Genomic DNA, 26,420 nt, shown 5'->3' with positions numbered 1-26,420 from the left:
ATTCTTGAATACATTTTTCTTTGTATTCTGATTTTTCCAAAAATTGGGAATTTTATTTTTGATGCGATAATCTCAAGTGGTCAGCCGACACGTGTTTCGACCCAGGGGGTCTTTATCAAGTCTGGTACGTTATTGTTCATTGACTGTTGGGTAGGTTGGCTCTTGGTGGTGGGGTGGGTTGCGGTAGATGTGGTCCACTACTTGAATAGGCTCACTTGTCAGCCTGTTACTGCTGCGAACGACGTCCCTGGCGTTTGTGGCTCTCAACCCACCACCAGGACCCCTTGAGTCGAAACACGTGTTGGCTGACCACTTGTGATTATCGCATCAAGAATAAAATTCCCTTTTTTTTGAAAAATCAGAATACAAAGAAAAATGTCTTTAAGAATAAAAAAATTTCAAAATACTAAAGGGGAGTTAAACAAGGTATGCAGTCTTGGATTCCCAGGGTCCAAATAAATGTCGAAAGTTCCCGCCAAAGAACCCCCAGGGGTTGTGCTGCCATCTGGTATTAGGGAGGGACCTCCTGGCACAATTAAAGGTCCCCAGGCTTAGCGTATGCACACCCCACTTATGTTTTCTGGGGGATTTTCTTAAGGTGGTCAGGCGGACCCAAGTCTGGGATAGCAGCAGGTCGGGTAGCGAAAGAGTAGAGATCTAGCTGACCTATTCCGCTTCTCAGATGAGACTAGAAACACTCCAGATCTGAGGTGATTCAAGTGCCTTTCTTGATGGTCCCGTGGGCCCTAGTCTGTCTCCGTCCCTCTTTATTCTTCGACCTCCTCCCTGACCCAGATTCGTATATACAGAAGGATGACCGAGATGATGACCTAGAGGCATATTTTGCCTTCTATAACTAAGTTCCCTTTGTGGATTCCTAACTTCCTCTACTCTAAGCCTTCTGCTTTATTTCCCTTGTACCATTGCTCATTGTTATGGGGTAACAGTACTGAGAGATTTTCTTTGTGAATTTCTTGTATTGTTACAATTGCACACATGACCTTAAAGTCAAGTGCGGTTCGAACTAAAGGCTTTTTGGTTACATGTGCAATGTGCCTAGACGAGCTGGTGGCAGCAGTTATTTTCTACCGATTTTGTAATGCTTTACATTTGCACTTTCCAGAAACGGCTACTAAAGGTAGCTAGCACCTAAGATGGCCGTGCCACAATGGTTTTGTTTGTCCTTTGGCCACATTGTTCTTTGGCTTCTGTCAGAAAATGCCATATATAGAAGGCCCTTTCCTGGGATAGCTTCTGCTCTCACAGGCAATGGGGCAGTTTTTGTGTGAGCCCAGATGTGGGGGTTGGGACTTTGTGCTCCCAGTACACATCCAGGTGCCTGAATGTCAGATGCTGGGTAGATGTTGTGGCCATCCATGATTGGATAGACACTATCAGTTTGAATGGTGCAAATCCTTACAATTAGTTGACCTTGGCGAGGTTCTAGTCCAAATCTTGGATAAAAGGAAGTCTTTAGCAGACATTTGAGTGCTCGTTGGAGGCAAGACCCCTATGAAGAAGTGCAGCTGCTGTCAAACCAAAGACGGTCGGCCCCTGCAGATGGCCAGCACCAACTACAGCAAAGTCCAGGTGAAGCCCTGCTCCCCTGCCTGAACTCCCGAAGACACTCTTCAGTGCTTTGACCCCGAACTGGTGAGAACCACCAGTCTCAACCCTTACTCATGGAGCAGTGTCTCTGGACCAACCGGTAGACTGACCAGCGCTCTCCTGGGCTAACTTGCTGTAACAGTTATAAGTGCATCCTACTAACTTGGATGAACATCAGCTTGTACTACAAGAGGCCCGCTCCTGCATTTTCAGCTTTCTTGCATCAGCGGAAGCCGCGCAGGGCCTGCTCCTTTGCTCATCCACCAAAGATTGCCTGTCGCTGCCTGACTGTCGTGACTACTATTGCAATCTGTCTTCTTCGCTCCCTGGAGTTATCCTTGAGGTCGCCTGTCCCACAGAGGTCTTCTTCAGTTAGTCCCAAGGGGATTCAGATTCAAGCACCGCTATCGACCTAAACTAAATCCTGTGTCTGAAACAGAATCCTGTGTATGAAAATGACCTGTGCACCCTTGAGCCTCCATCGACCAGATCAAGCACAGAAAAAAGTCTTCCCAACAGATTCCGGAAACTTCAGAACTGGTCTCTGGAGAAATCAAAACAAGGGGAGTACGTAACACATGTCGTGCCCCGCCCCACCGTCCTCCTTCGGGTTAGATGGGCGTAAGGTCCTGTCACAATCTCTTTACTTATCTAGATTGGAGGAGGTCTGGTCAACGACCCTCTCCTGGACCTGTACTAGTATATTAGGATTGAGTGAGTTACTTACCTGAACTTTCCAAAATCTTTGGAACTGAATCGCAACCATTGACATTGTCCAAGCACCTAGTAAGTCTACCTGAAAATGATAACTTTGCAACTGAACACTTTAGGGCACCAGACCCCAACCCATTTTAGGGCTGTACTTACTAAGTGCTAGGGAACTGCTTTAGTGTTGCTTTATAGTGATCCTAATGTATTTTATGCACCCAAGTCCTTACCTGTGTTACACTAGTTTTGAATCATATGCTTTTCTATCTTCTCCTATATGTATTTTATAGTGTTGCAATATTTGCCTATAGCTTTGATTGCTTAGTGTGTATTTTACAGGCCTGATAAATCATTTTAGATTTTTGTAACTGGCATTATATGCGGTGTTCTGTGGTCTCATTGTAGCCCTAGACCACTCTCACCCACCTCCTAAGTCTAAGCCTTATCATGCTTCTACCTACCTTGATTGGGTTTGGCAAGACTTTAGTGTCTTACCTGTTCACCATATTAGGTTGGCCCCTCTCTTCCTGCTTTGTTCCTCTGCGACCTGACTTCCTACTCTGGTTTGACCTGCTCCTGCTGTTCAACCACCACCTCGTACACCTCCTCTTTCCACCCCCAACTTAAATTTCATCCATGCATCTGCTGCCCTGCTCGCCTCTGAGGCATATCTTGGCCTGCACCATTAGGTCTGGAACTCTTCCTTCACCAACCTCCTCTAATAAACTCTATTCCACCTCCACCAACCTCCTCTGATCTTGCTAGCACAGTCTTTGCCATATCTTCTCTGTCGGGTCTTCTTTATCTGCTTCACTTGACCACAGCGTCTGCTCTGCTCTCCAGCCTATTCATTGCTTCTACTCCTCAGGTCTTCCTCCTGCTCACCAAAATCAGTCCAGCCTTCACTCCAGCATCCCACAAACCGAGCTGTATGATTCTTTTTTTAAAAAAAATGTATGCAGAGGCTGGCTGGCTTCCAGGCTTTTGGATTGCACCTATGACTTGTGGGAAGAGCTAGTCTGGGATTGATTGAGGCCCCTTCCTTTCTGTAACTCTCTTGGGAGTTGGTATAATGGAACAGAGGCTATGAGGGTGGGTGCAGCCATTTTGAATATCACTGAGCTGCCCTCCCTAACTCAGCTTTTTTAGTTTCTACAGTTACATCCCCTTTGAGCCTAACCGGTTTGTACCCCTTGATTGCCACTTTTGGTGGCTTCCTCCTCACCTAATGCTCCTCCCTTAAGGTGTTATGTGGTCCTGTCTGTGTGTAATGAGCCAGTCTGGGTTTTACAAGCTCCTTGGGAGAGAGCGAGGGAGATTGTATTATAGTTTTTACCCCAGCGTCATTAAGAGTTGTGAGTGTTTTCTCCTCCCCTGTGGACAGGAGTTGAGAGTCCGCCTGTGTTCTCTTCGCTAAGTTTTAAATACCACCTCTATGGCTGGAGCCTAGTCTTTCACCATATACTGGCTAGCTCTCCAGTCCTTGTGGCAATGATTGTGGTTTTCCGGTTAAGGTTTTCCTTTAGCTATCCAGGGAGATAGTCCTTCTCTTGTTCTTTGAGAAAATGTGGGTGGCCTGGGTTGGGACGTATTCCCTGGTGCTCTCTTGGGTTTTGGGGGCCTTATGGTGGCCTCCCTCCCAAATCCCCAGGCGCCCTTTCTAAATTTGGTGCGCATTTTGACTCTGACCCAGTGGGTAATTCTGGGAGTTGTAATGGTCTCTTCCAATCTTTCACATGGTGACCTGGCTAATTGTGGATGGGGTTGTTTCCAGTGTAACAGTTACTATCCGGTGTAGAATGTGGGTTTCCTCTGCTATGAGGGGGGAGTACTGTGCATGTGATCTGAAAATTCTAGAGTCACCCCACTAGACACCCTTGAATTTTAGCATGGGACTTTGCAGCTGGGGTCCTTAATGTGGCATTAATGTTGCATGGGGCTGTTAAGGTCGTTTTTGTACCACCCTCTTTTGAGGATGCTACAACCACTAACCCTTGGGGAATGCTGACACAGCTGACAAGAAAGGGAAACTAACCTCTCTTAGTTTCGGTAATGTGGTCAGAGTAATGAGGCTTTACTCTTGGGTATGGGTTAGTAGGTTGACACAACAGTACAATAAGTCCACACACCTCTAGAAAATACACTACTTTAAATGTTCTACTACTTTAAATAAGTACTTTGGGTATTAATAAACGGGATTAAAAAGATACCAGCATATTCTGAAAATACAGTTAGTTTTTACCAGGACTGTCGCAGCTCCAATATCATATGTTGGTCCTTCGCAAAGAGGGGTGAGAGAGGGAACCATCAAACCTATCAGGCAGCTGAGTCCCCTATGGGCCTGCACCATTCAGTACAGTTTCATATAGATACATCCCAACCCTGGTATATGTGGATGGCACTGGACCTAGTGATCGGCACCTAACACATAAAGGTAGGGCATGGGGAAAGAAGGGAAACCCAGTTTTACTAACTAGAAAAAATGTAATAAATCCCTAAGGCCTAAAACCATTTTCCATATTCATTTGCACTCGCTGGGGCATCATACAAGTATTAATGCACAGGCACAGATCTGTCATATTTTCTAGGCAGAGAAAGGATGAAATAATTGGGAGCCCTTGCCAAAGGCTTCCAACAATTGCCAAATATTTACTCCTACGTCCCGTCTCCTTACTCCTACGTCCCGTCCCCTTTCCTCCATCCTCGATGGGCGTCCGTCGCAAGAAAGACATTTTCCCCTTTAAATTTACTGGCGCGCAGCCTCTGGAGCATGGGCTCCCTTAACCCTACCCACCGGGGCCACACCTCAGTCCATTTTTCCATGCCGACGGGAACGGACCGCTCCACCAGCGCTCCTGGGTGAGGCCTAGCCTCGTTATTTCACGCGTTTCCCAAGTATTTTATATAATTTTTTCTCTTTTTATTGCAGACTTGGGAACACCGGTCACCAGTGCTCTAGCTCCGTCCCTGCTGCATGTCAGCCCAACAGGCTTTAGCAGGTGTCCGTTGTGCGATGGTTCCTTCCCGACAGCAGATCCCCACGTGCTCCCTCTGATGCCTTGGTGAGGACCACAGTTGGGAGAAGATGCTCCATATGACTCCCTCATGTCAAGGTCGCTCAAGCACTGACTCGAGCCTTGGAGGGAACTCTTCAACAGGACTCCTCCTCAGAACACCAAGGACTACGTCCGGAGGAAGACACAGAAGACAGGTGCTTTATTTTCCAAAGCACTCCGCAGAGGCAATGACCTTCCAGTGAGGCCCTCTGGCGGGAGGGGTAAGTCTGGCCTTCACACTGGCGCAGGGAGCACCGTGGCTCACAAAGCTACCGGCCTCACGGCCGACGGGGTCCAAGGGCCCTCCTGCTCCTGCAGCCAATGGGCCTGTGAGCTCTACGACCACCAGACCCGTCCCGAGGGGCATCGTCCTGATACTGTGTCCTCACCCGAGGGGGGCGCCTTCACGCAGGTCCAGCACTACGGGCTGGGAGGCAGAGGGGTGTACACATGTGGTGCTGGGAGGGCAGAGCTGGTGCAGTCGAACATGCAGACCGAGCCCAGGAACATGCCATCTACAGGCCCACGTGCCCAAACCGCGGACAAAATGGCAGCGGCTCGAGACCAGATGGCTGCCACTCTGAGCCACAAAGGCGGGAAGCTTAGCAGGCGGGTGGTGGTGTATCAGCCCAGTGATCGACAAAGGAGAAGTTTGACTCCTAGGACAGACTGGGCACTACTGACCCCTGTCACCTGATCCACGTTTTATCCCAACATCCCGGGGGCCGGGTCCAATATCCCCATGTACGGACAGGGGCTAGGCAGACTTTGGCATATTCGCCCCCTCCTCCCGTGCAAGACCGCTCACAGCCAGCCTGTGAGGACAGATTTTTTTGACAAGTTCATGTCACTCATGCGCTGCCCTCAAATGGGCACAGATGAGGATGAGCAGGATATGCCCTCCTCAGCAAAAGCCTTTCATGACAGGATTGCCAGATTGGCAGAATACCTGGGTATCCCCCAGCCACAAAAGAAGCTCCCTGAAGCTGGAGTTCTGGTAGAGGTCCTGAGCATCAAGGCTTGGGGTCGGTCGGGCTTCCCCATTACAAAAGGATGTGGAAGCTTTGGCCAAAAAAGGCTAGCTCAATCCCCACTCCACACAACTTGTCAACAAAAAGCTTGATGCCAGGTTCAGGCAAACTGAGGGCGGCACCATACTACTCTCTACACACCCACAGCCCCTGTCATCTGTTATTGTGGCTGCGTCCATGTAGGCCAAACCCCAGGCTTACTCGTCCAGTACCGTCACTACAGCCCTCCTCAACAAGGAAGAAAAGACCCTCTATTAATTTGGCAAGAAGGTTTTTTTTAATGCTGGCTACACCTCAGGCAGGCCAACGCAGATGCTATCCTCGCTGCGGCTATCATCGCCTGTGGAGGGAGATCAGACTTTCTGCCCAATATCCTGAAGGACAAGCAACCGTCATGCAAGGCAGGTCTCGCAGAGGCGAAAATTCTGGCCGAGGATATTATGGAGGCTTCTGTGAGCCACATCGACACGGCTAATGGAGCAATCTGTCTGGCAACAGACATGAGGCGCACTTCCTGGTTACAGGCCACTATGTTCAACCAGGATGTGCAGGACAGAATCCTTGATCTTCCGTTTGAGGGGGGAGGGGATCTCTTCCATGCCTCAACTGATGAGGAGCTTGATGCAAGAAGACCAGTTCCCAGACGGCAAAGTCTCTGGCCATAATTACCAAACTGTTCACTCAGTCTCAGTCCCGCTCAGACAAGGGGTGCTAATTTGGTGGCTTCCGCGGATTCCAGGACCGTAAAGCCAGACAACCGGACAGGTCTCCCAGTCAGCACAGGAGAAAGCACCACAAAACGGCTCATAAGGGGTTCTTCAACTCCTCCTACTCTGCCTCAGCCTCTGACAGAAAAAACAATGACGTTCCGCTTAAGGTCCACAGCACCCCATTCGTGGGCAGGCTGGCCCTGCACAGTCAGGCTTGGCGGGCGAAGTTTGCGGACACCTTGGTCCTCTCAGTAGTGTCCTGGGGCTTCCGGCTACCTCTTCCTTCTCCCCCTCCGAGTTCCCCTCCGCTGCCACAGATCGGCACACCATCACTCTTAGGGGAGATTCGCAGTAGAGCAGGCCCCCTCCCTCCCAACAGGGGCAGGGCTTTTACTCCTGCATTTTCGCTATCCAGAAGAAGAACCAGGCAGGCCTGTGAGTGGTTTTGGATCCATCTTCCCTGAATCTTTACCTACCCTTGCAGAAATTCAAGATATTGACGCCAGCCCTTATTGCAGAGACACTGTGTGGGGGAGACTGGACCTGCTCCCTGGATATGAAGGACGTGTATCTCCACGTTCCCATTGTGCAACCTCACCAGCCCTTCCTAAGGTTCTGGGTCTTGGGTCTGCACTTCAGTACAGGGTTCTGCCCTTTGGGTTAAATTCAGCACTGAGTCTTCACAAGGCTCATGAATGCGGTGGCTGCACTTCTCAGATCCGAGGGGTTGCACGTCTACCCGTACATTGACGTCTGGCTAGTCAGGGGTACTTCTACAGAGCAGGTTCGAGACTCAGCTGGTGCTCATCTCTCCCTATTCGAACTGGGCTTTTCGCTCAACAACCAGAAATCCCAGCTCACCCCTACTCAGACACTGGTGTTTCTGGGCCTGTTGTGGGACACACAGCAGCAGAGGGTTTTCCCCACAGGGGTCAACGTAACAGCGATCTGATCAGCAGTCGCCCATTTACACAGCAGATTGATCACTGCAGCCTGGTGGTATCAAGACCTTCTAGGAGTGCTGGTAGCATGTCTCCTGGCAATCCCGTACATCAGGCTCCGCATGAGGAGGCTCCAGCTACATTTCACGGATCCCTGGGATCGGAAATCAGGCCATCAGGGGGCCAGATCTCCATTCTACAACACCTGGACCTCGACCTCAGTTGGTGGCAACAGGAGGAAAAGCTTCTGTTGCACAGACCCTTTCGTCCACCCCCCATACACCATTACCACAGATTCCTCACTCAACGGCTGAGAAGCCACCGTGGGAGCGCACTGTGTGCACGACCTCTGGTCCCCGACGGACTGGCAGAATCACGTGAACTGGCTGGAGTTTATGACTATACAGTTGGCAGTCAGGTCGTTTCAATCAACCATCAAGGGCAGGTCGGTGTGCATCCAGACAGACAATACGACCTGCATGTTTAATATCAACAAACAGGGGGGCACCAGGTCCCCCCTACTGTGCGCGTTGACCGTGGACATCCGGGAGTGGGCTATCAGCCCGGGAGTGTGGCTCTCAGCGGTCCACCTCCCGGGCCGACAACCAACCTTTTTGCTACAGCTCAAAATCGGACATGCCAGCAGTTCACGTCCTGGGGAGGAAGGGGACACAACTCTCTTGGAGACATACTTCAGAAATCCTGGGACAGGATATGGGTGTATGCATTCCCACCCACACTGCTTGTGCACAAGATAGTGAGCAAGATCAGGAATTCCACAAACCTCAGGATTATCCTTGTGGCGCCTCGCTGGCTGGCGCCCCCATGGTTCTCGGACCTGAGGCAGATGTCTCTTCAGCCAGAAATTCTACTCTCCCTCGGGAAGGGCCCTCTACTAGCACAGCAGGTAGGCACAGTGCTACACCCCTCTCTCTAGAGAGGCTAGCCCTAGCGGCCTGGTTCCTGAACCGCTAACTCTCCAGCACCTTCAGTTGTCCAGTGACAATCAGGAGATCATTCAAAAGGCCTGGAGTCGGGCTACACGTAAGCAGTACAAAAGCAAATAAGATTCTGCTTTTGGGCTAAGGCACATGGTGTGAACCCACTGACATGCATCCTTAACTATCTCGCCAGTTCTGGTGTCCAGGTTGATACCTGCAAGAACGTACTTGCCCGCTATCGGTGTGTATAGGAACTCGGACTCTCTCATCCTCTCATAAGCCTATCCTGTATTAAAGAAGCACTTCACAGGACCCCCCCGGTCAAGCGCCCTCATCCTGTTTGGGACCTGAATGTAGTCACTAAGTGCTACAGCACATAAACCATTTGAACCCATGGCCACGGCAGACATTAATTTGGTCACACTAAAGACAGCCCTTCTTGTAGGGCTTACTTCAGCTCGCAGAGGAAGCGAGATCCAGGCATTGGTCGGCTCTGAGCCATACACTAGATTTCACAAGGACAAGGTTGTGCTCTGCACACAGCCCAAATTTCTTCCGAAGGTTCATCCTTCCATATCAACAAGGAGATTGTGCTTCCCACATTCTTCCCAGAACCCAAGGAAGATGCAGAGAAAATGCTCTACTGCCAGGACGTCAGGAGGGCGTTTAAATTCTATCGAGATCCGCAAGGCGGACGCACTGTTTGGAATATTCTGAGGCTCCAGGTCTGGGCAGCAGGCCTCCAAGCATCCATAGCTCGATGGATGACCGCAGCGATCCAGGAGGCATACAAGGTTCAACAAAAGGATCCGCCGCAGGGCATGGATGCGCATGCAGTAAGAGCTAAAGCGACTGCAGTCGCTTTCCAGCACCATGTGCCCTGGCAGGTGATCAGCACATATAAATAAAGGAGTGTACCTGCAATTCAGTCCCTGGTCCTTCAGGTAAAGTACATTCATATATAGCGAAAGGTGGACCAGTAGAACTGGATGACACCAATTAATCAAAAAATCTTCATTTTAATCAATATTCATATAATAAAAATAACTTCATGTATAGTTTAAAAACCATCAGTTCATTTAATCAACATCTCTCTCAAACATTCTTTCTCAAACCCATACTTCCTCAATCATACTACTTTAGCAGTAAAACCAATTTGGCATTTCATAGACTGTGTGTTCATAATGTTGCACAGAAATGTCCATAGGTTACAATCGTGTATTAATGACCCAGTCCTTATCATCGGGTTTCGTATCGCACCTGGTTTTTGCTTTCCAGATTGTTCAAATAGTCATTGACACGTGTTTTGGTCCACTTATAGAGATTGCCTCTCTTCTTATAAAGACCTTCTTCAGGATGTAGGGCAGACTATAGTTGATCCACCCTTCTGGAATGGTATAAGCCAAATTCAAATCTAATAAAAACATACATAAAACATCCATCAGGATATGGTGTCATCCCTATTTCTTATTCAAGGTGACTGAAATTGTCACATGTATAGTAGTTAATTAACACATAGATACCTACTCACCCCTGTTTTTAACTCTAGGGAAAGCGGGTAGGTAAACGGAATCAATCCTCCACTGGAAACCAAGAACTAGTGAAAAACCTGTGGAAAACGGAGACAATGGGTTCTCTGTTCTTATATATACATTCCTCAAACATAGATAACGCTACATCCAATTCAATGTCAAATACCACCAGGTATTTAAAGTGCACTTACATACTCCACTTCGTAAATATGTGCAGTATTCTTCTTGAGCGGAACTCAAGAGTAGGCCCACCGGCCTCAAACTCCACGATCTAGGGAAACAGTAATAAAGTACCAATGTATCTACTAGTTTCTACCTTTCACATTTCATAAACCATGCATCTGCACTGTATATATAAGCTTACCCTCAACACACTCCTGTGTGGGAGCAAACAAAAATTGTTGATCCGTCTGGTGCTCCAACCAATAATTTGGCAATGGATTACCTAAAAACATTACACAACAGGGGATCAGCCACCATATAGGTATTGGCCCCTCATATATAATCAAAAGAACTATCCCATGCCAATGGCTGGGTGCCTTCACAGCAACATTGTCTCCTAGTACCGACCCCCACTGGGGCCTCTCCATAGGTCTATGTCTATACTCTGTCTTGTTCGCATGTTAGCAACAGGTATCCCATATTTAAATGTAATGTTATGTACTCGTTCCCCTCACTCCGCGCATATGCACAGTATTTCGTGTATTGTATAATAGCCCAATCAGTATGCGGCCGTATAGTATAACACCTCAACTTTAAAACCGCTTGTTACGTATCCGTGATGGCATCTTTTAAATTCACTTACCCGTGTTATGGCTTGCTGCCGTACCTCGCCACTCGTACACACGCCGTTAGTGATGTTAGTAATAGAGAAAGGACTCTATATTTATCCCGTGGGTCTATACTAGACACAAAAAATGGACTACTCGAGACGGCACTCAATGTAAGCAACGCCTAGAGAGGAAAAAGGACTAAAGGTCTGCAATAGTTAAATGGGTACAAAGGACCAGCATCTGTTTAATTTACCACATACACCACACCAAAAAGAGGCAGCAGTGTATATTATTGCGGTTATTATTATTATAGCATTACCTTCCAAATAGGCCAATTTTTAGCCATAAATATACGCTATTAATTTATGGAGAGATCGTGCATATCCATATGAATCCTGATGATATTGAAACTGTGTCTTAACCATAATGAAAATAGCCGCTAGTATGCAGAAGTTACTACGAAATTTGTGAGTCAGATTGACTAGACTCCCCAAGCCTAAGGTCTAGGTCATTACCACATCATTTCATAGTATTCATAGGCTATCTAGGATCATTTCCACATCATATGTGGTTCAAGAAGACATATTTAGCAAGCTATTTGTACTACATTGCCTATAATGTTATCAAATCCTCTGACAAATGTATCATTTCGTCAGTCCCACAGTTTTTTCAATTTATCTTTTTTCTTCTTTCCTTATGTACCATCAGACCCATCCAATAAGATACAATATATTGGTATATAGTAATTTCTGAGGCTTGTGGAATCTGCTTAGATCACATGCTGTGCATATGCCGACATCTAGTGGAAGCTGCGGAGTATAACAGTTGGTTTTTCGAAACTCGAAAATGGGCGTCGGCACAGGGCGTGCCAGTAATACTATCCCTAGTGTGACGTCCACTGTACCCAAGATCCCACACGCGTCTAGGATCCTCAGATTGTTTTTTTCCGCCATACTGGTCGGAAGCATTTTGCGGAGTCCCCTGGCCTTAGCCATACTTTTGATAAAATTTAAAAATAATAATCTATTGACATCCTTCCCCACCCCAACGTCGAACTTCGACACTCGTCGGCTGCTGCACGACAGACTTGGGCCTTGGAAGGCCGCTGGCCTCGGCCCGGGCCTGGTAGGCCGCTGGCCTCGGCCCGGGCCTGGTAGGCCGCTGGCCTCGGCCCTGCAAGTAGGGAGAGTGGGGGGTGGTACATACTCTACACTCTTGGTATATAGGTACACCTTATACTTTTCCTACACTTAACAGCCCGCTGCCTCAAGGTGCGTATGGAGGGTACCCCTTTTCAATTCTGCCCCAAGTGCAATCGCAAATACCCTTGGGTCGACAGGCACGCCACGTGCAATCTCTGCTTGCCGAGGGACCACCCCGAAGCGAACTGCAGAGCGTGTAGTAGGTTTAAACCTAAGACACGTAAGGACCGTTAGACGAAGCGTTGGGCCCACCACGCCAGGCAGGCGGCCATGGCAGCGGAGGGCGCCTTCAGCGACGGCAGCGACGCCGTACTTTCGGACGGCGAGGGCATTACGGCGTCGAAAGACAGCCGAGCGCAGGTCCCCGACCTCGGAAGGTCGTCCGGCAGGGCGGCTATGGGGAAGACCCCCGGCGACACAAGCGCTTCACATACTACACACGCTAAACACACTAAGTCCAACCGAGACTCGACGACGTCGAGTTCTCGGAAAGAGGCACAGACAGAACGGTCCGATTCGGTGTCCTCTGGGCGCTCTCGATCTAGATCGCCGCATGACGCCAGGCAATCATCCACTCTTGCCAAGAGTGCCTCGCTCCCTAGGCTAACAGAAGTTCGATCGTCGGAAGACGAAGACGACTTCCACCCCCAGGCCGCGCTCCAGGAGTCGGAGCCCGCAATTAAAGCCAGCGAGGCCCTACGCTCGAAGGACAGGGACACCTCTCCCAATCCTCGACGCCAGGCGTCGAAAGACTCCAGAGCCACTAAGGGACAGGGAAAACACTCTTCTACGCACGGGGAAGGGGGAAAACAGCAGAAGAAACTACCTGTACTTTCTTCCACACCTGTGAAACATTCCACCCCCCCTAAACAAACAGACAAGCCCAGGTCTGCTGATAGGTCCACAACCAGCAAAGCTACTCAAGATAAATCCCATAGACTTGCTGAGAGAGTTATTCCTAGTTCCAAAACATGGTCCAGCGAAGACATAGATAGGGTCATGTCAAGAATGTCTTCTTTGGCTGATTTTTATGATAAAAATCCAGAACATTTCCTCTCGTATGATCCACAAGGGGCCTCACCCTCCGGCTCTACTGATCCTATCCCCCAGAGTAAGAAGGGCCGGTTTGAAACACCGATGAGGTCTGTACCCTTCGAGGTACAACCTTACGCAACTCCATACTCACGGTATCAAGGAGAGGCTTCCTTTTGTGAAGACCAGGAATTTGGTATAATAGGAGAGCAAACCGGGACGGACTACTATGGGGATGATGAGGACCAGGAAGAAGAAGAGGGAGACCCGGAAACATACAGAGTAAATTCCCCGGTAGAGAACGAAGCCCCGGTTACCGACTCCCCGGTCGATAACCAACCCCTCCTAAATGAGGTTCTCGCTCGCGCAGCAGAACATTTCCACATTGACACCCGCTGTGTACAGGGGGAAAGGGACTTCGCAGAAGAGTTAGTGGGAGAAAGGAGGCCTGTTGCCCAGACCATCCCTATCCTTAAATCCATTCAGCGGAGAATAGATCCGTCCCTGGTGAACCCAAACCTCACCAGAGCAGTCAATCCCAGGGTTGAAAAACTTTTCAGGGCAGCACAGTCTGACCCTCTCTATATAAGAGGACATCTGAAGCCAGACTCCCTAGTTGTCACCAACACTCGTAAGAGGGCTGGGACACCCTTGTCTTCGTCAGAAGTTCCTCCCGACAAGGAGAGCAAAAAACTATACGGTTTCGGCAGGAAGGTAGCCTCAACGTCCGCCTATCAAGCAAGGATTGCTAACTCCACCACCCTGTTGGCCAGCTACAACTGCCATCAGTGGAAGAAGTCGCGGCTCTCATAGCCTCTGCTCCTGAACCGTTAAAAAGCCAATTAGCTCGGATTTCCGCAGACGGTAGAGCCGTGTCTGGTTGCATTTTGAAAGCAACCTTCGACGCTGCGGACAACGTAGGCAGATTGATAGCAGAAGGTACTGTTATCAAGAGACATGCGTGGTTACGGCAGTCAGGCATCATTGTTGGACAAACCGGTGGAAGCCGATCTGTTTGGTAAGGCGGTCGAAGACCCACTAAAAAATGCCAAGGACGAATACGAGACACTCAAATTCCTTGGCCAGTTAACCAATAAACCCCCTAACCAGAGAGGGAATAGTAATTTTCGTCGCCCACGCGCCCAAAATTCCCAGAGAGGATCTAACTATTCCCAGGGGCAGGGTACACAGTGGAACAACAACCAACAGGCTACCCAGGGTTACGGCAGAGGTAATAGGAGAGGTCGTGGTAAAGGCAGAGGCAGCCCCAGCAAGGGAGGCGGCACGCCTCCACCAAAGCAGTGACGCTCAGTTCAGGGTCCCTTCTCACGCAACCCCAGTAGGGGGACGCATTTCAAACTTCACCCAGGCTTGGGAAGGGATCACATCAGACAGATGGGTGCTGTCAACAGTATCCACAGGATATTGTATAGAGCTACTGCAGCGTCCCCGCAACCATCCTCCACGACAAAGAGTACACTCCTTAGAACATCAGAAGATTCTCCTCGAGGAGATCGCCATTCTTCTACAAAAGGACGCGCTAGAACTCGTCCCGGGACACCAGGTAAACAAGGGTATTTATTCAACTTACTTCCTTGTGCCAAAGAAAGACTTGACAATGCGCCCAGTATTGGACTTACGGCCTGCCAACAAGTATGTCAAGCCCCAAAAATTTCGTATGACCACGCTACAAGAGGTAATCCCCCTCCTAAAAAAGGGGGATTACATAGCAACCTTGGATATGAAAGATGCTTATTTTCATATTTCCATGTTCCCAGCGCACAGAAAGTACTTGCGCTTCAAGGTGGACAGTCGCCACTACCAATTCAAGGTACTGCCCTTCGGGATAGCTTCAGCACCAAGGGTATTCACCAAAGTACTGGCGGTGGCGGCTGCACACCTACGCAGGGAGGCATTCCCGGTGTACCCTTATCTGGACGACTGGCTCATAACGGGGGAAACCCCAGGAATTTGCAGGACAAACATTCAAAGGACTATCGACCTCCTCCACGAGTTAGGCTTCTCAATCAACGAGAAGAAGTCAAGCCTGGTGCCAAGCACCTCAAAACAATTCCTAGGAGCAATCCTGGATACCCAGGAGGGGTTGACCTTTCCTTCAGAAGAAAGAATTCGGAATATACTACTGCAAATTCCGCATTATCAGTCCGGTCAACAAATAACGGTACGCAAAGCAATGCGTTTACTGGGCATGATGGCGTCATGCATTTACCTGGTCCCCCACGCGCGCCTGCTCATGCGTCCCATGCAGGAATGGTTGGCGAAACAGTGGTCTCAGGCAAGTGGTCAGTGGGACGATCTAGTGGTCGTTTCGCCAACACTGGTACAAAGCCTTCACTGGTGGACAAGAGAAAATCTCGCACAGGGGAAACCCTTTTACGATCCCGAAGTACAGGCAGTAGTCACTACAGATGCATGTCTGACGTGGTGGGGAGCTCACCATCTCCACCACACAGCTCAGGGTCTCTGGTCTCACTCAGTGGCCAAGAACCACATCAACCTGCTAGAGCTTCTGGCAGTATTCAGAGCGCTTCAGGCGTTCGAGCCCCACCTACTAAACCTGTCAGTGCAAATCCGGACGGACAGCACTATAGCCATGTTCTACCTAAACAAGCAAGGAGGGACTCGCTCGCCAAATCTGTCCAAGCTTGCCCAGAAAATCTGGATATGGGCACTCAGACGGAACATCTTCCTGTCATCACAACATGTTCCAGGGGAGCTCAATTCCCTAGCGGATGCTCTGAGCAGAGACTCCCTCCCAGAGGAACACGAATGGGTTCTTCACAGAGACGTCGTAGAAGATCTCTTCTCTCAGTGGGGTTTCCCCACTATAGACTTATTCGCCACAAGCGAAAACAGACAATGCCCAGGATTTGCATCCAGGTTCCCCCAACCAGACTCCCAGGGGAACGCCCTGTGGATGAACTGGTCAGGGATGTTTGCGTACGCTTTTCCACCAACTCCTCATCAGGAAAGTGGTGAACAAGATGAACAGGGAGTCGATGACGCTCGTCCTAGTTGCTCCCATGTGGGCAAGACAACCGTGGTTCCCACACCTATGCAGGATGGCGGTGTGCGAGCCCATCAAACTTCCAGCCTGGTACAACCTACTGTCCCAGCACCAAGGTCAAACAGTGCACCAGCAACCCAACTCAATGAACCTGGCAGCATGGCTCCTGAGGTCATAGAGTTTGGACACCTCAATTTACCACAGAGGTGTATGGACATCCTAAAGGAATCTAGGAAACTAAACACAAGGCACTGTTAATTTGACAAGTGGAAGAGGTTCGTTATCTGGTGCCAGAGTAGACAAATCAACCCGGTTGATTGCACTCCTTCCACTATTGTTACATACATGCTCCACCTTCTAGATGCAGGACTGGTTTTTAACTCACTGAAAGTACACCTGGCAGCCCTCTCGGCTTACACCACTTCCCATAGCAAGGTTTCGTGGTGGAAAGTACCAGTAGTTAAAGCCTTCATGGAAGGAGTAAAGAGACTTCACCCTCCTATTTCAAACCCACCACCAGGGTGGGACCTTAATGTGGTGCTAGCCAAGCTCATGGACCCCCCTTTCGAACCCATGCATAAAAGCAGTCTCAAACACCTGACTTATAAAACGGCCTTCTTAGTAGCTATTACTTCTATAAGAAGGGTCAGTGAAATTCAGGCTCTGTCAGTGCAGGATCCCTTCTTTACTATCCATAAAGACAAACTGGTTTTACGCACACATCCTAGGTTCTCACCTAAATATATATCCAAATTCCATGTAAACCAGTCCATCGAGCTTCCGGCTTTCTTCCAGAACCCGCAAAGCTCGGCTGAGGTGAAACTACACACCCTAGATGTGCGTAGGGCGGTCCTCTACTATGTAAATAAAACCAGACCGGTAAGGAAAACAGATCAACTGTTTGTCTCTGTAGCTACAGGCAGAGAGGGGGATCGCGTCTCTAAAGGTGCCATCTCGAAGTGGATTATTAACTGTATCCAGCTGTGTTACTCACTCTCTGAAAAGACTCTGCCTTTTACGCCAAGGGCCCACTCTACTAGAGGCATTGGGGCCACTCTGGCTTTCATTGCAAATGTACCCCTTGACACCATTTGCAAAGCAGCTACTTGGAGCTCTATTCACACTTTTACTCAGCATTACTGCATTGACACCCATTCCAAGGCAGATACACAAGTGGGACAAGCGGTTCTAAGACACTTATTTGCTCATGACCCTTCTCACATCCCACCTCCTTCTTCTGGTACTGCTCGCTAATCTATGCACAGCATGTGATCTAAGCAGATTCCACAAGCCTCAGAAGGGATACATTACTCACCGTAATCGTATTTCTGATGCTTGTATCTGCTTAGATTCACATGCGACCCACCCTTCCTCCCCTCCGAGAGAAGGCGCATGATTGCTTGTAGTCTTACCTTTCTGTCTATCTGCTTGGATTATCTGTACTCACGCTACTCCTCATGCTACCTCATGTCAGAAAGAAAAATACAATCTGAGGATCCTAGACGCAAGGGGATCTTGGGTACAGTGGACGTCACACTAGGGATAGTATTACTGGCACGCTCTGTGTCGACGCCCATTTTCGAGTTTCGAAAAACAAACTGTAATACTCTGCAGCTTCCACTAGATGTCGGCCTATGCACAGCATGTGAATCTAAGCAGATACAAGCATCAGAAATACGATTACGGTGAGTAATGTATCCCATATGTTATGTGCCTAAACATTGGTCATCTTCTAGTTTTGGTATCGGCAACATATTTTAGTCGCGTATGCATTTATTCAATTCCTTGTGATGAGGGTGTTCCATTCGACCGAGACATTAAGCCCATTCCGGACCGTGTCTAGAGTATGGATCCAACGTTGTTTGATTTGATTGATTTGATTAATTGATGTCATCCCGTTCTACTGGTCCACCTTTCGCTATATAGGTGATCAGCAGGGCGGCAAAGTGGGCCACGCCTTTGGCTTTTTGCAAGCAGTACTAATTGTTTACCAGTGTCAAGGATGATGAAGCATTCGGTCAACCGGTGCTCCTTAATCTATTTGCCTAGAAGGTCAGGCTCTCCTCCCCAGGGCGTTGTCAGTTGTAATCGCCCATACAGGATGGAGGAAAGGGGACGGGACGTAGGAGTAATTAAGTGTTACTCACTGGAGTGACTAAAGTACTCCTAGTCCATAGTCCCCTTTCCTCCATACGTCCCACATCCACCCCCTTATAATAAGACATGTGAGGTTGTTAGGCCCTAATACAGCTGACACGTCAAAAGGTAACTGAAGTGTGGTGCCGGTGGGCAGGGTTAAGGGAGCCTGTGCCTCTGGTGGAAAAGAGGTTCCATTCCTGTCCCTCGCGAGGGACGCCCATACAGGATCGAGGAAAGGGGACGATGGACTAGGAGTACATTAGTCACTCCGGTGAGTAACACTTAATTTCCTCCATACTTCATGGCCATCCCTCCCTATTGATGTGAACGGAACGATTTTTACCCAAAAAGTTTTTTCTCCTTTAATTTTGTTGGGCATGGCCCAGGGAGCATGCGCTCCCCTGGCTCCGCCTTCTGGCGCTACACTTCAGTCCTCTTTTCTGTGCCGACAGGAGTGGGCCTGCTTCACCAGCACTGTAGTTGAGGCCTTTTTTCCCTCCTAATTCCACACATTTCTGTCTTCCCCTGGGACCTTGGTCCCACTGTTTTTATTCTTTAAAAATTCCTTGGGTACTTTGATTTACACCGGCCTCCAGTGCCTCGCCCCTCTCCGGCGTATGCGTATGCGGCGTATGACGATGTGCTTTAGTAGGTGCCCTTCCTGCGATGGATCCTTTCCGAAATCGGAAAGCACTCTGCCTCCGGTGCCTTGGCAAAGACCACGGCTTTGACGGCTGCTCAGCGTGTGACGCCCTTACTGCCTGGTCACTCAAGAACTGGCTTCCAAGGTGGAGGAAGCTGTTCTCCAGATCTCCGCCCGAACATATTAAGGAGTACGTGCTCAGGAAAACGAAGGCCAAGGTAAGTGTTTTGTTCTCTAAAGCACCCTGTAAAGGTGATTCCTTCCCTGTGAAGCAGCTGAATGGGAGGGATCACTCCGGTCCTGTCACCAGCGAGGGTACCGAGACTCTTGGAGCTATCGGTCTAATGGCTGAGGGATCCACATATCCTCCCGGTCCCAGCGCTGAGGGGCTGGATGTCTCTTGTACCGGGAAAATACCTGAGGGGCCCTGCCCTAGTACCGGGCCTATGCCTGAGGGGGTGCCTACATACACCACCACTACTGGCTCCACGTCCGAGGGCAGTAAGCCTACCAGGCCCACCCCTGAAGTGCAGAGGAGGCCCAATCTTACGCTTGCAAGCAAACCAATTACATTACATTACATCAACCCCATAACTCTTCCTCCTTTACTTTCAATCATAATATGTTTTCTCCATACAGAACTGATCGCCAAATCTGTCCAAGCTTGCCCAGAAAATTTGGAAATGGGCACTCAGACGGAACATTTACCTGTTGTCCTAACATGTTCCAGGGGATCTCAATTCACTAGCGGACGCTTTGAGCCGAGATCCCCTCCCAGAAGAACACGAATGGTGTCTGCACGAAGAAGTAGTAGGAGACCTCTTCTCTCAGTGGGGTTTCCCCACTATAGACCTATTCGCCACAAGTGAAAACCGACAATGCCCATGATTCACATCCAGGTTCCCCCAGCCAGGCTCCAGGGGGAACGCTCTATGGATGAACTGGTCAGGGATGTTTGCCTATGCTTTTCCACCAACCCCTCTAATGAGGAAGGTGGTCAACAAGATACACAGGGAATCGATGACGCTCATCCTAGTTGCTCCTATGTAGGCGAGACAACCGTGGTTCCCGCACCTGCGCAAACTGGCGGTGTGCAAACCCATCAGACTCCCGTGCTGATACAACCTACTCGCCCAGCACGGAGGACAAACAGTGCATCCTCAACCCAACTCGATGAACTTGGCAGCATGGCTCCTGAAGTCATAGAGTTTGGCCATCTCAATTTACCACAGAGATGTATGGATATCTTAAAAGAATCGAGAAAACCTAACACAAGGCACTGTTTCTTTGATAAATGGAAAAGATTCGTTATTTGGTGCCAGAATAAACAAATCAACCCAGTTGATTGCACTCCTTCCAATATTGTCACCTACATGCTCCACTTACGGAACGCAGAGTTGGTATTTAATTCACTCAAGGTACACCTGGCGGTGCTGTCAGCCTACACCACCTCCCATAATAAGGTGTCGTGGTGGAAGGTGCCAGTTGTCAAAGCCTTTATGGAAGGGGTGAAGAGACTCCACCCTCCAATTTCTAACCCACCACCAGGGTGGCACCTTAATGTGGTGCTTGCTAAACTCCTGGGACCCCCTTTGAACCCATGCATAAAGCTAGTCTCAAACACCTGACTTATAAGACTGCCTTCTTAGTAGCCATTACATCCATAAGAAGGGTCAGTGGAATTCAGGCTCTGTCAGTGCAGGATCCTTTCTTTACTATACATAAGGATAAACTGGTTTTACAAACTCACCCTAGGTTCTCACCTTAGTTTATTTCCAAATTGCATGTTAACCAATCAATTGAGCTACCAGCCTTTTTCCAAGAACCCAAAAGCTCTGCTGAGGTGAAACTACACTTCTCCAGCATGGGGTCTGGCATGGATTCACATGCTCATGAATATTCCCCGTCGTCAGGCTGGGAATCCTCGGTAAAGAAAAAACCAGTATCAGTTTCGTTTCTGATCTGTCTTTCGTAGTAATAACCAATCACTGGTCTCTGCGTCATACTGACCACAGCCAATGACTGCCCTCTACCTAAGCACCGCCTCTGGCAGCCATCTTCAGATTTTTACCGCACGTTCATGTGTTGGGATCCTCGTGCTATTGCTCTCGAGCGTTAGTGCTATTTTTTCGCGCTTTTTACAAAAAACTTCGATTCTTTCGGTCAAAAGAGCCTCAAGCTCCACCGATCCTACATCCGATCAACGGGGACCCGTGTCGGATTCATCTGTGCCCCTCAAGGGTGAAGATTTCGTCGAGCTACACTTCGGAGGACTCCAGAAGCTTCTCAGGCCCTGTCTCGGAGATGGCCCAGGAGAAGGGAAGCTCGACGCCCGGAAAGCTGTTCAGGGTCTGCCCTGGATGCCAGCTGCAGAACGTCTTCAAGGAGGACGAACACTCTTTCTGCCTTTACTGCCTTCATGAGGACAAGACGCACGTGGAGAAGGACTGTGCGTTTTGCGGCAACATGTCGGAACGGACCATGAAGGACCGCCATCAACGTCTCGCCAACTGGCTGGAGGGTAAGAGCCCGTCTGGCGAGAAGAAGAAGAAATCCGAGCGGTCTTCTAAGACCTTTGAGGGCGCCCCGGCGACGGGGGCCCAACATAAGGCCAAGCACCGCGAGTCCGCTGGTACCGGGAGCGCCGAACGGTCGGGCTCTACGGGCGCCAGGCAGGGCGCACCCTCCCCGGCACCATCAACCACGAGCCAACGCTCTGGGTCGGGTAAGAGGAAGGCCGAGCACCCGGCGAAGCTCCTGGAGAGGCCCCGGTCGAGCTCTAAGGCAGAGGAGGAGCGTGGCAGTGCCCCCTCCCTCAAGGATAAGGCGGTGAGCGCACCTAAGGTGGTGAAGGCCTTGATCCATCCGACCAAGCCCTCTATCGAAACGGTCGCGGCGGCCCTGGCTCAGCCTGTGGTGGCTGCACCAGTGGTGGCGACCTCAGGGCCCAGAATCTCCCTGCCTCCTCGGAGGGAGTCTTCCTTTGTGCCCATCGATAGGACCCCCGTGAAACCCTCCGTGGGGAAGAAGAAGGGGGGGCAGGGCGTCGTCGTAGAGTCGGCCTCAACCTCAGAAGAGGAGCTGATCGAGGTCTTAAGCCACGGCCTAGGCGTGGAAGAAGGCCAGCCCGTCGGAATGGACCCCGACGCAGGTGACGACGACGACATCGTCGAGGATACCGACGGGGCCCCTGCTCGCCCGTCGGATTCCCCTCTGCCAGCGCCGCAAGACAACTCGGCGGCCATTTTGTTGGCCATACAGTCCTTATGCTCCGAGATAAGGACGAGGCTACCGTTACCGACGGAGGAACCTCTCCCGTCGGGGGATCCAGAACCGGGACCTTCTGGTGTTCCCCCTACTAAGAAAAGAAGGATCCATCCACCACCTCCTTTTCAACCGTCGCGCCCCTTCCAGCCCTCCTCCCCGTCCACCCGAGGGGATGATACAGGGACTGACACGGCAGCGACGGGTACGGACGACGAGGCATACGACGAGGATTTTCCGTCGTCGCCTCCCACCAGGGCCTCTCCGCCCGACGAGATCGGATCTTTCCACTCCATGATCTCCAGGGCTTCCGAGCTTTTCCAACTCTGCCCTGAGGAGAAGAAAAAGGAAGGCTTCCTTTATCAGCGGCGCGAGGCCAAGAGGAAGACGGTCCTCGCAGTGCCTCTGTTGGACGACATTTGGGATGAGGGCCTTTCCCTCCTCAAGAACCCTTCCACGACGCCAGCTAGAAGAGACCGGTACGAGAAAAAGTACCGGGTCCCGGACACGGCCCCCCTATGCCTCCGGGCGCAGCCTACCCCGGACTCCGTCGTCTCCGCGGCAGCCAGGAAGAAAGCGGGGGGGGTGCGGCCTCCACATCGACTTCCCCGCCGGACGGCGAGGGAAAGAAATTGGATACTATGGGGCGTAGAGTCATCTCGTCGGCAGCGACGACGATTAAAGCGGCCAACGCCTTGGCTATCGTGGCCCGCTACGACAGGGAGCTCTGGTACAAGATGGCTCCCCTGCTGGATTTTCTGCCGGACGACAAGAGGGCGGAGGCCCTTGAGATCCTGCAGGAAGGTGAGGTGGCCTCGGACCACGCCATCACCGTGGCGACGGACATCGCCGACACTGGATTCCGCCAGCTGGGCATCGGTGTTTGCCTTCGACGTCGTGGATGGCTCAAAGCTACGGACTTCCGGCAGGACGTCCAGACCAGAGTCCTGGACATGCCCTTCGACGGGAACAACCTGTTTGGGAAGACAGTGGACGATTCCCTTCAGGCCATCAAGGCGGATACTGAGACGGCCCTTGGAGTCCTGCAACGACGGACGCCCTTTCGGAGCGGCGGAGGCAAGGGCGCCTCCAAAGTTTCCGGCGGCGGTTTCGCTTCCTACCGTCAAGCGGCCCGCTCGTCGTCGCAAGAGGCCTACAGAGGACGAGGCAAGTCTAGCGGACCCCGCCGTCGTCGCCAAGGAGGTCAAGGCGGCAAGGCCGCGTCCAAGCAGGATTGAACCGGCCTTGGGGTCGGGCCCCCACCGAAGCACCCCGGTGGGAGGCCGGCTGGCGGACTTCGTCAGCGTGTGGGAGTCCATCTCCACCGACCGTTGGGTGCTGGACGCCCTGGCCCGGGGCCACGCGCTCGAGTTTCAAAGAAGGTGCCCGCGCGTCCCCCCCGTGGCCAGGAAAGAACTTCACGTCCCTCAACTTCTCCTGGAGGTAAAGGCGATGCTCAGAAAGGGCGCCATCGAACTCGTCCCAAAGAGGCTTCGGTGCTCCGGAGTCTACTCGCGATACTTCCTCGTGAAGAAGAAGACGGGAGGATGGCGCCCCATCCTGGACCTGCGACGGCTGAACAAGTTCATCAAGGCGCAGAAGTTCCGGATGGTCACCCTCCAGCACGTCCTGGGTCAACTGGAGGAAGGAGACTTCCTATCGTCGTTGGATTTGGAGGATGCCTACTTCCACATTCCCATCCTAAAGGGGCACCGAAAATTCCTCAGGTTCGTGGTCCAAGGGCGTCATTACCAGTTCAAAGCCCTTCCCTTCGGACTACGGTCGGCACCCAGGGTATTCACCAAGTGCCTCGCACCGGTGGCGGCGCAGCTGCGCCGCGAGGGGATTCACGTCTACCCCTACCTGGACGACTGGCTCATCCGCGCCAAGACGAAGGAGCTCGCCGTGGTCCACACGGCAAGGACCGTCCAACTCCTCACGGACCTGGGATTCTCCGTGAACTACGCCAAATCCCACCTGGTGCCCGCGCAAGTCGCACTGTTTCTGGGAGCGAGGCTCGACACAGTGTCCCTTCTGGCCTCCCCGTCGGAGGAGAGGACCAGGACCATCTTGGGCAAGGTGCAACGGATGTTGGTGGCCGACGCGGCCAAAGTGAGATCCATCAAGTCCCTCCTCGGGATGATGTCTTCCTGCATCTACCTCATTCCCATGTGCAGGCTCCGGATGCGCCCGTTGCAAGAATTCCTGGATGCGCGCTGGATCCAGACGACGGGCAGCTTCGAGGAAAGGATCAAGCTCGACGAGAGTTTCCGACGAGCGATACGGTGGTGGGGCACCCGCGCGCATCTGACGGCGGGCATGGACTTCCAGACCCCAGCCCACCAGGAGACTGTGACCACGGATGCCTCCCTGGAAGGGTGGGGAGCGCACACCGAAAATCTGCACGCGAGGGGACTCTGGCTCCCGACGGAGAAGTCCCTGCATATCAACGTCCTGGAGCTCCGTGCAGTGTTTTGGGCCCTCAGGTCCTTCCTTCCGTCCCTCAAGGGCAAGGTGGTGAGGATCTTCACCGACAACACCACCACCATGTTTTACATCAGGAAACAGGGCGGAACCAGGTCCCCAGCGCTGTCCAAGGAGGCGCAGGACCTGTGGCATTGGGCCGTCGCCCAAGGGATTTTTCTGGTGCCGTTTCATCTGGCAGGGATAAAAAACACCATCGCCGACTCACTCAGCAGGGAGCTGCGCTCGTGCCACGAGTGGGAACTACGGCAGGATCTGGTGGATCGCCTCTTCCGACGGTGGGGCACACCCCAGATCGACCTGTTCGCGACGGCGACGAACACCAAGTGCCGGAGGTTCGCCAGCAGGTTTCCCCAGACGAGGAGCATGGGCGATGCTTTCTCGTTCCCCTGGGAGGGCCTGTTCCTCTACGCGTTCCCTCCCTTGCCTCTGCTAATCCGGCTCGTCAACCAGCTCAAGAGGTCACGGTGCAGGATGATCCTCGTCGCACCTGCGTGGCCGAGGCAGATATGGTTCCCGGACCTTCTGGACTTGTCAGCGTCCCCGCCGATCAAGCTGCCGGCGGACGCGGATCTACTCTCCAGGGAAGGAGGCGCCATCCTCCACCACGACCCGAAGTCGCTGAACTTGCAGGCCTGGCTCCTGCAGCGCTAGAGTTTGGAGGATACGACATACCGGCCGATTGCAGAGAGGTTCTTGCAAAGGCCAGGGCGTCCTCGACTCTTAAATGCTACGGACACAAATGGAAGAGGTTCTCTGTCTGGTGCCACGCACAGAAGATTAACCCTCTACGGATTACGGCTCCCCAAGTACTGCCGTACCTGCTGACGCTGGCCAAAGCTGGTTTGGCACACGCGTCCATCAAGATTCATCTTGCTGCGATCTCCCGATACACCAGAACCATGGGGCGGACGTCCTTGTGGTCTCATCGTCTGGTGAAAGAGTTCATGAAGGGACTGTTCAGATCGTTCCCGCCGGTGAAGGCTCCGGCCCCGGCGTGGGAGCTCAACGTGGTGCTGACCAAGCTCATGGGACCTCCGTTCGAGCCTCTGCACTCGGCCCCGTTGAAGTTTCTATCGTGGAAAACAGCTTTTCTTGTGGCCATCACCTCCGCACGACGAGTGGGAGAGATCCAGGCCCTTTCCTGCAAGGCCCCGTACTTGACTTTCCACGACACGAGGGTAGTGCTCAGGACGCACCCCTCCTTCATGCCCAAGGTACCGTCGGACTTCCATCTCAACGAACCCTTGGTGTTACCTGTGTTCTTCCCGTCGCCTTCGTCGCCGGCTGAGAGGACTTTCCTCTCGCTGGATGTAGCTAGAGCGCTG

The 26,420-nt window shown here is 51.4% G+C and overlaps 1 protein-coding gene across 8 annotated transcripts in view; it reads left to right on the top strand.

Moving 5' to 3' along the window:
* PPP6R2 (protein phosphatase 6 regulatory subunit 2) overlaps positions 1 to 26,420 on the top strand; it is a 2,012,581-nt gene that overhangs the window by 1,544,303 nt on the left and 441,858 nt on the right. The window lies entirely within an intron of this gene.

The sequence above is a fragment of the Ambystoma mexicanum genome, chromosome 12 (assembly GCF_040938575.1).
Source record: "Ambystoma mexicanum isolate Mex_15411 chromosome 12, UKY_AmexF1_1, whole genome shotgun sequence".
NCBI classification, from domain to species: domain Eukaryota; kingdom Metazoa; phylum Chordata; class Amphibia; order Caudata; family Ambystomatidae; genus Ambystoma; species Ambystoma mexicanum.
This window is presented reverse-complemented; position numbering and strand designations above follow the sequence as displayed.